Source organism: Crocuta crocuta, unplaced genomic scaffold (assembly GCF_008692635.1).
Source record: "Crocuta crocuta isolate KB4526 unplaced genomic scaffold, BGI_CrCroc_1.0 scaffold96, whole genome shotgun sequence".
Classification (NCBI taxonomy): Eukaryota; Metazoa; Chordata; class Mammalia; order Carnivora; family Hyaenidae; genus Crocuta; species Crocuta crocuta.
In genome coordinates, this window is record NW_027531522.1 from 3,856,799 (window position 1) to 3,868,253 (window position 11,455).

An 11,455-nucleotide genomic window follows, 5' to 3' on the forward strand; every position below is an offset into this window, starting at 1 on the left:
TATTTCTTTTTTTTTTTTTTTTTTATGGCTGAATAATATTCCATTGTATATATAGACCACATCTTAATCCATTCATCTATGGATGGACACTTGGGTTGCTTTCATATTCTGACTATTGTAGTTAATGCTGCAATAAAGATAGAAGTGCATATATCCCTTTGAATTAGTTTTTCTGTTCTTTGGGTAAATACTGAGGAGTACTGTATATCGCTTTAAAAACTCATCCTGGGGCACCTGGGTGGCTCAGCTGGTAAGCATCCAACTTCAGCTCGGATCATCATCTCACAGTTCGTAGGTTCGAGCCCCGTGTTGGCACTGTGCTGACAGCTCAGAGCCTGGAGCCTGCTTCAGATTCTGTATCTCCCTCTTACTCTGACCCTCTCCTGCTCACGCTGTTTCTCCCTCTCTCTCTCTTAGAAATAAATAAAAACATTAAAAAAAAAAAACCCTCATCCTTCCTGGGGCGCCTGGGTGGCTCTGTCAATTAAGCATCCGACTTCTGCTCAGGCCATGATCTCATGGTTCGTGAGGTCAAGCCCTGCATCGGGCTCTCTGCTGTCAGCACAGAGCCCTCTTCAGATTCTCTGTCTCCCCCTCTCTCTACCCCTAACCCCCCCATCAAAAAAAATACCCTCATCTTTCCTTAAATATCTGTGGAACCCTATCTTCTTGGTGTTGGGCCAGATTATTTTTCCATCTGGTGGTCCTCCAGGACCTCCATCAGCTTATCCTGGGTGTGCCCCAACCACCCTCCTCCCCATCTCCCGTGAGGCACTGTTTCCTTGGTCCATATTCTTTCTTCCCATGCATTTCCTTGGGCAGAGTGCCAGGCCCGCTCTTGCCAGAGCCTTCGTCTTTGCCTTTAATTTGAATTTTCACAGGCAAACCCTTAATGGTTTTCCAAGCACTCTACATATCCCATTTAACACCCTGTGATATGGCTGGATGCTTTTATAATCCCTGTCTCAAAGTGTGATGAGTGGCCCAGAGGTTTTAACTCACTTAGAATTACACCGATGGGTCTCATGGCTCCAGACCGCCTCCCTCCCTCTGGTGCTGTGTTGCTGCCGACTTTCAGGGGCACTTGACCCCCGCCAGCAGTAGGACCAGACCCTCTGTTGGGAATTTCACAGATGACTACCCTTGGGTCACTTTAAAACTTACCTTTCTTTGAAGACTTTGCTTCTCAGAGACCAACTAAACTAGCATTGTTCAGTCTAGTTAACTACCACCACCTTCTTTAAATTCTGAAGTCTTAGCCCATGTCTGGAACGTCTTTCATGTAGAGTTGTTAATAGGATTCTCTAATTTGTAATTTTTCATCCTTTGTGATTTGAATCCTTTGTCCACTATTAAGTATTTCTCTTCCTACCCCCCCCCCCCCACTGTAAATTCTTGGAAAGTGAGAACTTTGTTTCCATTTTCTTAATAGTTGATTTTTCTTTTAGGGGAAAGTTCAGTAAGTGTTGAGTGACCGACCGACCGACCGACCTTGAGGAAGTAAAATAATTCATCTTTCAAGAACGTTTTCATAGCATTTCTGGAAATAATTATAAGATTAAATTTTCCTGAAAAAATTTACTGAAACATCTGTTTTCCAAAACTAAATTGGAAATATGAATGGCCTTGGGCATCTGTACCCAGCAGAAAGTCATTTACCATTCTGGAGCCCCTCACCAGGGTTTCCTTTCCTCTGCGTTATTAAATCCATGCCCCGTAGCAAGCAGAGACGCTGCCGCCCTCCCCCAGAACCCAGCATTTACAAAATCCGTGGTCACTGCAGAGGGTACAGCTGTTTCTTGGCATCAGTACTCACTTACAGAGCGTCAGTCACTCAAGATTTCAGACCTTCACCACCGTCTCCTCTGACTTCCGGGGTGTCGGATTGATAGAGCCAATGAGGAGATCCCAGCATGATTCTCTAAGCCCCCCAAGGAGGTGTCCCAGCTGTTCTGTGTAGGTTCGCCCCCCAGCAGCTGTCTAACCCCCAAGTTCAGTATGGGCAGGGACTGTCTTCCTCTTTCCTGTCTGTGTCACGGCCAGCACGTGCCGTGCGTGTCTGCTGAATTGAGTCGGAAGAGGCAGACGGAGACAGGTGGACAGAATGTGCCAGCCGGCCCCTGCCGGGACTTCACCTCCCCAGGGAAACTGGCCCGTGCTCAGAAGACAATGGGGATTAGAAGTTTGAGAGTGGATGTTTTCTATCAGCATGGCTCACGGGCTCAGGGGATCCCTCAGTGTGGCCGGGTGGGGAGAACAGGGCAGGAAGCTTGCCTTCCTTTCCTTTTCTCCCCCCCCCAAAATATCTGAGGCAAGAAGGGAGGCCCTTCCTCCTTTTCCGTACATTCTCCCTTTACAATTCTTTTTTTTTTTTTTAATGTTTTTATTTATTTTTAGGAGAGAGAGAGACAGCGTGAGCAGGGGAGGGTCAGAGAGAGAAGGAGTCACAGACTGAAACAGGCTCCAGGCTCTGAACTGGCAGTCAGCACAGAGCCCGACGTGGGGCTCGAACCCACGAACCGTGAGATCATGACCCAAGCGAAAGTCGGACGCTTAACCGACTAAGCCACCCAGGCGCCCCTACAGTTCTTTACAGTTGTATTTTCTGTCTCAGAATTGTGCTCGGAGTGGCCCTGAGCGTAATTTACTGTATGGTCCCCACCCTCAGAGATGGCCCTTTCTCATCAACATTTCGTAGCAGTAATTATGCAGAGCAAGGAGTGACACTTTCAACCGAGAATCGTTTGTATGCTGTTTATTGAAAAAATATCATGTTCCCTTCCCTGTGTTGCGCAGACTGAGTACAGCCTGAGTTGAGACCGAGTTTATCACACCGCGGAAGACTTGTACAATTTTTAGTTTGAATGCATATTTGACTATCTCAAGAGCACATGTACCCTGCAACTCATAAAATAATAGGCTCAATGACTTTCATCGTAGATACTTAAGCTGATTTTTCATTATTTCCTACATGAAATATAACCTGTGTTGGTAACTCTGAAGACCTTGCTTTGCAAAAAGAATTACCCCACAAAATACCGCAATTCAGTGGTCTGAGACAGTTCCTAAAGCGGATACTTAAAAATTGTGATGTGGTTATGTAGGTTATAAACTTGTTTATGAAGTTTTTTTTTTTTTTTTTTGAGAGAGAGAGCGGGCAAGCAGGGGAGAGGGGCATAAGGAGGAAGAGACAGAGAGAGAGAGAGGGAGGGAGGGAGGGAGGGAGGGAGAGAGGGAGAGGAACTCTCAAGCAGGCTCCACACTAGCTCAGAGTTCAGGGTTAGATCCCCTGACCTGGGATCGTGACCAAAATGCTTGATGAACTGAGCCATCCAGGCATCCCTTCTTTATGAATATCAAGTGGTCTTCCAACCCGTATCAAGCACTGTATGAGTCAGGGTTCAGTTACAGAAAGCAGAAGCTGCCGAAGCTTGTCTAGATAATAAGGAATTAAATGTATTTGTGGCTCAGAGAACCTTCGGGAATGCTGAAGAGGCCATCTTATGAGCCGGAGAGTGGGATCGCGATTTTATATTTTATAGTGGCAAGGAAGTTTGGTGATTTTTAGCCTCCAGCCACAGCCCGGCAGGATTCCCACCGAAAGGAGCCGGCCCTGGGGACAGAGAGCTGCTTGTGGCTCCTGGGGAGCTGAAGGTAGCTGTCCGGTCTGCTCTCCTGGCCTGTGAGAGGAGTGACACTAAACACAGGCCACAGAGTACTGACAGTCGTGATGAGGCTAGGAAGGACGGGTACGCGATGCTTCGAAGTAAGTAATAAGGGGACTTCATCCGACCTGGGGATCCGGAAGGTGCTAGAAAGGCGTCTGGAAAAAGCACTGAAGCTGAGGCTTGAAGGTGGAGGCGAATTTGCTAGGCGAAGAAGCAGGAAGTGGAGTGGGAGAGAGACACCCCCCCACCTCCCCACACCCGCAGAGGAATTCCGGAGGGAGGCCCGAGGCCCTTTGGAACCAGGAGAGAAGGCCGTTGTGAGGGAGTGAGAGCCTTCAGGGCTGCAGAGTTGGGTGGGGTCACATCGGGCAGGGCTCTGAGGTCACAAGAAGCGTTTTTTCCCCTAAAATCGATCAGAAGTCCTCCGCTGCGGATGAAAGTGATTAGCGGATGAGTGTTTTTACAGGATCCCAGCAGCCGCAGTTGGGAGGGTGGTTTGGAGGAGGGAAGGAGAGAAAGCCAGGAGGCTAGTGAAGAGCCAGCGTGGGTGACGGAGCACGGGTCGGTGACGGCGGCCCGGGTGCGCATGCGCGTGGTGGCAGTCGCGCTGGCGAGAAAGCAGAGGCTGGGACACAAGTCTAGGAGGTAGACCGTGCAGGACTCCGGGACTGACTGGATGTGGGGAGTGCGTGAAAGAGAAAATTCCCCGGTTTCTGGCACAGTTAACTGGGCGGTGAGTGCTTCCGAGCCGTCTACGGGGTGTCAAGAAAGCCATTGGGAACAGAGGTTTGGAGCTCAGTGGGAGGGGGGCGCGGGGGGAGCCGTCCATCCGGATGGGGTGTGGGGCTCTGTGGGGCTCTGCGGTGGGCGAGGGCGTGGGGCGGGGGGGCCCGAGCCTACACCACTGTCATGTGGATGTCTGCGAAAGCAAGACTGGCCAGGGAAAGGTAGAAAAATCAATGCGAGTGTAGTCGGCGTGTTTCCCCAGAGAGGAAAGTCCCCATCAAGTTTAGTGGGGAATGGTTTTATTTTTGCAAACAGACCTCATCTAAAAACTGGAGATTGGTTCTTGTGTCCAGTGATGCCGGCAGCTGGACCAGACCTGGAAAAGCTCATGTGAAGTAAAGAGCAAATTTCTTACTGTTCTATTAACTGACCATGAGTGGTACCTAAAGGTGTCTGAGACCAGAAATCTAGGTGATTAACAAAATCGAGCTAAAATAAGACGTCACATTTATCTAGCGATGGGCAGTCCACCCCCAAATATGCCACTTTTGCATCTGATTTCGAGTCGGAATTACTTAGGAGAGAGCCTCTCCAAGGACTGTGTGCCCTTCTGAAAGCGGAAAATGAATTCCCTGTGGGGGAATCCCCTGCACCTGCAGGGGAGAGGCGAGCCGTCCTATGGCCAAAGATGAGTTCAGGGCCGGGAAAGGCCGTATAAGCAAACCCTGTTCCTTCTTCACTGATTTGTTACCCCAGCCCAAGACCCTTGGTCTGCTCTTCACAGATCATTGTTTCTTTCTCTAAAAGGTGTAAAAACTGCCTGCTTCGGTCCTTTCTTTGAGTCTCAAATGTCTGTGAACTCCCATATGTATGACGTTCAATTTGTTTTTCTCCTGTTAATCTGTCTTATGTCAATTTATTTCTTAGGCCAGACAACCTAGAGGGGAAGAGGGGGAACGTTTCCCTCCCCTTCCGCAGGGCACCCTGATACTTCATGGTGAGGCACGCAGGGCACACGTTCCAGTGTCCATTTTATCATTGGGAAAACTGAGGCTAGAAACGAGGGCATGTGGCCTGGCAGCAGAACCATTCTACCCACTAACACATCCTGCCGATGGATCGGCAGATCATTTGTCACCTGAGAAGCCCCCAAGGGAGCGAGGCGCAGGGCAGGCCACTTTGGATGGGGGAAGGGTTTGGGGCACAGTGTGGTAACATTAGGTGACAGACGTTGATCGAGCCAAATCCCATGACTGGGTTCTGGGGTGAAAATGAGCCTCTGTCCCCACGGAGTTTATAGACCAACGAGGGCGGGGGGTGAACAGGAACACCTAGCCAAATAAGTAGGTGCTCCTCTGGTCTCTTGCGGCAGACACGGGTGGGAGATGACAGTGTTGCAAATGGTGGCACCATTAAGGAGAGAGAGACGTAAGGCCGGGTGGTGGTGCCCTGAAGAATCCGCCTCCTTAAGCGGTCTGTTTAGGGCCAGTCTTCCTTCATGTGCTCTGGAAGTCATGTGCCCTTCCTCCTACCGAGTTAATTTGTTCTGTTGTGTAGCCGCGGACCCTGTTCCTGGTGTTACACTCCTGCGTGTCCACACTCCGGAGGTGAGGAGATCAGCGTGTTCAGGCCAAGCGATGGCCCCCGTAGATGTTCTTTGTGTTCCTTTCCCGTGCCTTCAGACCTCTTGCTTCCTCGTGTTTGCAGTGTCGCTTTCCAGCCACATTATCAACTGCTGGCGGACAAGGGACGCGTTTCCTTTGAACGCCGTGGCCGGACACGGTGCTCCGCACCAGATGCAACGTGGCATTTGCGTAGAAGAGAAATGTCAGTTGCGCGTGTGCTTTGGCTCAGGGCCCTCCCGCACATTCAGCAGGGACTCCTGTCACTCTGCCCCTTTTCTGCGCAAGATGATTCATTTGATAGCCAGTTAGGAATTTTAAAATGTAAACTTAATAAAGAAACTTTTTTTTAAACAAAACAGTTCTAGTCCAAGTAGAGAAAAACTGAGAGCCTTTATAGACCCATCTGACAGCAGAATACGAGAAGATGTTAAATTATTCACCAGTTGCTTGGTGACTGGTGAATAAATGCATGATGGAACGTTTAAAATTTGGCAGTGCCTGCCAGAGACTCCATTAAACAAACGTGTGCCCGATAGTACCTCCGCAAGAATTTCTGGAGAAATTCTTACTCTGAAAAATGGGATGACCTATAATGAAACTCCAGTTAGACCTACGAATGAAAATACATTCCAGTGACTAGAATCGTGACTTATTTTTGTAGGGAGCCTCTGATTTGTAACAGTGAGACTTTTGGGGGATGTGAGGTGACTAATTCTTCACAGCCAGATAGCGGTATCAAGAATGTGCTTACTGCGCCCTGGCAAATACTTTGGGCTATGTTGTCCTGATCACAGACATCTCTGTGCTTTTTAATTTCAGGAATGTGTATAGTCTCCAGCCTTTTATTGGCCATATTGATCTCTCAAAGACCTTGTGGTCTGGCAAAGCTACTTCTTGCTCGTTAGGCTGGGGGGCGGGGGAGGGGCTATGTTTTAAATAGTTACATTCAATTATACTTGTTGCCCTGAAGCGCATAAGAAAATGCGCTTGTTGGAGACCACAAGAGCAAGGGAATTGTTTTTTATGTTTGATTGTGGTTGATCAGCTTCCTGTTCTTCCGGGAGATAAACTACATAAAAGAAAAGACAAGCATTTCAGGGTTCCCTCCTAGAAAAGTCGGAGAGGTTGGAAAAGACAAGAGAGGGTCAGATATTAATGATGTTTCTCAGTCTGAGGGAACATACTTAGAAGAGGCAGAAAGCTCCTTGTCCGGAACAAGTGGTTCAAGATTTTCAAAGACATTCATAAAAATTTGAGTAAGTGGAATAATGAAAAGAAGCTGTTCCGTGGAAGAAATTTCCTTGACATTGCTTTTCCTCTTCTTTGATACAGTAATAACCTGGGGGCCAGGGAATGTTAGCTAACAGAGTATTAACAGAGTGTGTTACGCAGATTTATCCCTCATTTTAAATGAGTGCTGGGTTTTTTGTTTTTTTTGTTTTTTTGGTCTGAATATCTTCTCTATATTGAGAAGAACTCGTTATTTAGTACCATTGTTTTGTAAGCAGAGTATTTTAAGATACAGCTTTGCGGAAAAAGACTGAGTATAAATACACAGAATAATCTGTGAAATGTCCTCTAGAGGCCCAGAGCCTGGGAGGAAGATCAGTCAGGGATGGAATAACCCAGGAGGGCTCCCAGGAGGGACGAGATCCAATCTGAACAGCCTTGCAAGGTTGGTAGACATCCGAAAGGACCCAGGAGGGATTTTAGATAAGGGTGGCTCACCACGAGTTAAAGATAAGGCTGAGATGTTCTCTTCGATATTTTATTTTTATCTCCTAAATGCTCTTTGTTGGAACCCAATTCTTATTTCTTTTCGCACATTTTTTTTTGTTTTGCTGTTCTCAGCCCTCCGTTTCCAGCGACTCGCTGGAGATTTTACTGAATAACATCTTACAGGGTCACTTTGCATATACTTGTCATCAGTGGCATATTTTCACCGGGTCACTTATGTTGGCCAAACCTACCCGCTTCCTCGGTGGACCTGATGTATATGAAGTCTCCACAGCCCTGCCTTCTGTCACGTCTCAGAGGCGGGTCCCCCATTACTTGGAGCAAAGAGGAGACAGGTGGCTGTGGGAGGAAGTGTCCCCTGCCACACATCACCCCGGCCACTTGTTTTCCTCCACGTGGTTGAAGGAACTGTTGTTTCTTTGGTCAGTTGTTACCTTTCGCGGTGTACAGACAAGCCGGGTCTCGGGGGGGCTCGAGATGGGGGACTGTAGATGGGGGGCTGCCACCCCCAGCTCCCGGGAGTGCATGTTCACCTTGAACTCCTGCATCCTGGTGCTGCTTATGTTTTCTCTCCCTCCATTCCAGCACCCCTTCTCAAAATAATGACCCATCTGCTTTCAGTCTGAGCAGGAACACACACACACACACGGTATTTAGATACCGAATTCTCTGGAAAGCCTGATAATGTGACTTTTCTTCCCTGTGGCATGCTACCAAATGACATGTGGGCCAACATATACCCTCTTAATAGACTTCTTAGAGCTTGTGGGAAACAATGAGAAGAGTAATGATAATAGGTGTTATGAGGTCTCATTTTTCCTATTCTGCTTTTGCAAGAGAGCATGAGAGCCTCTTTTAGAAAGCGGGTCTCGGGGCCCCTGGGTGGCTTAGTCGGTTAAACATCTGACTTCGGCTCATGTCATGGTCTCACGGTTCATGGGTTCGAGTCCCACGTCGGGCTCTGGGCTGACAGCTGAGAGCCTGGAGCCTGTTTCCGATTCTGTGTCTCCCTCTCTCTCTGACTCTCCCCAGATATCTCTCTCTCTCTCTGTCTCAGAAATAAATAAAACATTTTAAAAAAACTTAAAAGAAAGAAAGCGGGTCTGAATCCTGGTTGGAAAAAAACTTTGTAGTCTGAGTAAACAGTGTTGTTTATTTTAAGGACAGAAAACATCTGTGGGGCAGCCAAATCGATAGCCCGGTCAGCTTTCTTCCTGTTTTCTTTTGGGTTTGGTTTTTTGTGTTTTTTTTTCCTCCCTGCTGATCCTTTTGTGTGAGAAGGGTGGGAGCTCTTCTCCCTCTAGATGCCTAGAAGAAGGCAGTAATTAAAGAGAAGAACATATCAGCCCACTTATTCCGAGAATGATCTAAACTAAACTAGATCATCTCCGACTTTCCTTCCTGAGTATGTCAAACATTTTAGATCAGTCCTAACTTGCGTCTGCAGGTGGGTATATGGAGAGCACGCTTCTCGCTGGAGACCCTAGGAGGCCCACCTTGGCTCCCGACCCTGTTTGGGTTCAAAAAGAGAAGAAAAAAGTGTCCCTCCTAAGTTAGAAACTTGGTGTGTAGAGTATAGAGCTTTTACTCGCTGATAACCAGATTCCATTCCTAGCGGTTATTCTCAGCAAAAGTAAGGAAAGGGTGGTCTTGATTCTTTGCCCTCCAAACGGGTCTGCTTCCTGTCTTGCGGAGCTCAAGGCCGTTTGTAAGAAAAATACGTGGACTCACCTGCCACCAGGGATGTCTACAAGACGCCTGGGAACAAACCGTGAGTCGTTAGCACTGATTTGAGCCCTTCTGTGTGAGATGGAAGAAGAATGAAAAGTCAGTGTCGGGCGCTCTGAGCTGTTTTTTAAAGTAAGAGTATAGTCAAAGGTCCAAGGAAATTTTATTCTTCCCTCTCGGCTCTTTCTCCAGCTCCGTTTGGGGACACGTACTCTCCTCCTCCTCACATCCCCAGAGCTGGGTCCTTCTTGACCTGCAGAAAACAGTGAACTTGTTTCTTTCTTGTAGCTACCAGAAAACTGTCCGTCAAGGGTAGCGCTATTTGTTGATCTCTTGGGCACTGCCAAGATTACTGGTTTTCCTGGGACAGTGGATCGCGAAATTGAAGCGTTTTACTTGGGTTAATGGTGTTATTAAAGTATTACACCCAGTTCCAGGTGAGCGAAAGGAGGTTCCTTGTCTTTTTTTTTTAAAATTTTTTAATGTTTTATTTATTTCGGGGAGAGAGAGAGAGAGAGAGCGTGAGCAGGGGAGAGTCAGAGAGAGAGGGTGACACAGAATCTGAAACAGGCTCCAGGCTCTGAGCTAGCTGTCAGCACAGAGCTGGACACGGGGCTCGAACCCCCGAACCGTGAGGATGACCTGAGCCGAAGTCGGATGCTTAACCGACTGAGCCACCCAGGCGTCCCAGGAGGTTCCTTGTCTTGAGGAGATTAGGGTGCCTTCTGGGGACCAGAGCCCGCAGCGTGGCGGGCCTCAGGGCTACCCACAGACCCCGCCAGGATCTCTCTGTTTCTCATCTCTGCTTCCGTCTGCACCTCCGCCTCCTCCCGGCCAGATTGAGAGGCTCTGACTGCCTCCATTTATACCTGGCCATTCATTCAGCCACGTGCAGCAGAAGCCAGCATCCAGCCGGGAGAGACCACTCTGCCCGTGCTTGGGGCTGCAGCCAGCCCTGCACCGGGCCGTCACGAGGGGGAGTAGGGAACTCTGATGGCCAGGAACAGGGTCACAGTATATAGAACCCTAACTCCCATGGTAACCACGTATGTGTGGGGGAAGGAGGTGGGTGGTGAGCTGGGCATTTGAAAGAGAGGATTGAGTATATATCAGATGAGTCTCTTGAGAACAAAAATTCACTTCGTACTGCACCTTAATGTGATCTACGGACGATCCGTGTTTTGAGACAAACTGCTTTTGTAGTGACACAGAGCGGCCTTGGTAAGCTCAGGGTCATTTCGTGTGGGTTGTGGGGAAAAGCAGAGACTTCTGGCTGAGTGGTCAGAACCCTGGAGGTTTGGCCCAGCTTTTTCCACAAATGCCCTTGGGCCTCAGTTTCTTATCTTGATAAACTGAGGGAGCTGGATGAGGCGGTCTGCAGAGTTCCCTCCAGGTCTAAACTTTTGGGGCGCCTGGGTGGCTCAGTCGGTTAAGCATTTGGCTCAGGTTATGTTCTAATCACATATTGCATTTGTGATTATTTGATAAGACTTGATTATATAAGATAGAGCCATTACAATAATTTTTCAAAATAGAATATGAATAGAATTTTATGGTGTTCCCCAAATCTTCTTCCTGGTTCTTAGAACTGTATATTGCTTTTCTGCTTAATAATTTCCCTTTAGATCTCAATAGGCTCCACATCCTTGCTCTGTGTTTATATAGAATATTAAATATTGTTCCCTTTTATCTGACTCCAATTGCTTCTCTATTTCAGCTGCACTTTATTTCCGCTTTGCATTAGGGCATAACAAAACGGAGCCACCTTTAAGCAACTTAGTGTCAGTCACCAGAGTCCAGATTCCATTTTCCCACAGGATGAGAAGGAGGTAAATAGATCAGATCTACCAAGAAGCCTGATTATCAGGACGTGTGCCCCTAATTGTCTTTTTTAGCAGAACACCATGAAGAGGGCAGGCAAATCCCCGAAGTGTGGTGCCCAGGTCGCTGGGAGCACTGCCTTCATACGTG

The 11,455-nt window shown here is 48.0% G+C and overlaps 1 protein-coding gene across 2 annotated transcripts in view; it reads left to right on the top strand.

Moving 5' to 3' along the window:
- The window catches only part of PIP4K2A (phosphatidylinositol-5-phosphate 4-kinase type 2 alpha), a 182,203-nt gene that overhangs the window by 67,197 nt on the left and 103,551 nt on the right, over positions 1 to 11,455 (top strand). The window lies entirely within an intron of this gene.